The sequence below is a fragment of the Mesoplodon densirostris genome, chromosome 4 (assembly GCF_025265405.1).
Source record: "Mesoplodon densirostris isolate mMesDen1 chromosome 4, mMesDen1 primary haplotype, whole genome shotgun sequence".
NCBI classification, from domain to species: Eukaryota; Metazoa; Chordata; class Mammalia; order Artiodactyla; family Ziphiidae; genus Mesoplodon; species Mesoplodon densirostris.
The window spans coordinates 105,848,362-105,849,492 of record NC_082664.1 but is presented as its reverse complement, the minus strand read 5'-3'; the positions used below and the strand labels follow the sequence as shown (position 1 = coordinate 105,849,492).

Here is a 1,131-nt window from a genome sequence, read left to right as displayed (position 1 = left end):
GGATTCTGATAGGGACGTCTTGCACTGAATTTGTACATGGGTTTGGGAGTATGGCCATCTTAGCAGTATTAAATATACTGATTCAGAGACTAATGTTTTTCTATTTATTTTGGTTTTCTTTCATTACTTTACTTTCAACAGTCCTTTAGAGTATCCAGTGTACATCTTGAACTTTCTTTGTTAAGTTGATATCTAATCATTTCTATTTTTTTAATGCTAATGTAAATAGAATTATTTTCAAGGTTTTACTTTTGCACTGTTTATTTCTAAAGAGTACTCTCCCAATGTGAGGCTCGAACCCATGACCCTGAGATTAAGAGTCTCATGCTCTGCCAACTGAGCTAGCCAGGCAATCACTGTATTGTTCATTTCTAGTATATTGATATACAATTGAGTTTTGTATGCTGACTTATATCCTGCACCTTTCTGAATTCATTTATTAGTTTTAATTGTAATTTTGTGGATGCCTTAGGCTTTTCTGTATACAAGATCAATTCATCTAGAAATAGAGATAGTTTTACTTCTTCTTTCCACTCTGAATGGCTTTTAGCTTTCTTTTTTTCCCCTTTATCCTGGATGGAACCTCCAAGACAATATTGAATAGAAGTGGTAATAATAAACATATTTATCTTCTGCATGAACTTAGGTCAAATTTTTAGTCTTTTATCCTTCTGATGATGTTAGCTGTGTATTTTTCATAGACTTTGTTAAGTTGAGGAAGTTCCCTTCTAACCCTAGTTTTTTTTTTTTTTTTTTTAATCATAAAAGGGTTTGGGTCCTGTCAAATAGTTTTCGTCTATTGAGATGATCTTGCTGTTCTTATTCTTTATTCAGGTGCAATAGAATCAGCCCTAAATGTTATTGAAGATTCCCAGTACATAGCCACTTTTCTCTTGCTGCTTTCAAGAATCTCTCTTTGCCTTTGTCTTTCAATGTTTTCACCGTGGCATCTGGGATCTGGACCTTAGTAGGAGTTTTTTGAACACCTTAGACATGTATTTAAATATTTTTCCTCAGAGCTGAAGATTGGAAGTTTTCAGTCATTATTTCTTTGGATATTTTTTTCTGTTCCCTTTCACTCTCCTCTCTTTCTGAAACTCCCATTATACTTATGTTGATATGCTTAATTGT

The 1,131-nt window shown here is 33.3% G+C and overlaps 1 non-coding gene across 1 annotated transcript; it reads right to left on the bottom strand.

The window, feature by feature from the left end:
- Nucleotides 1-278: 278 nt before the first annotated feature.
- Nucleotides 279-351, bottom strand: TRNAK-CUU (transfer RNA lysine (anticodon CUU)). Its single transcript has one exon. It is a non-coding gene; the product is annotated as a tRNA-Lys (tRNA).
- Between the last annotated feature and the right edge of the window lie 780 nt (nt 352-1,131).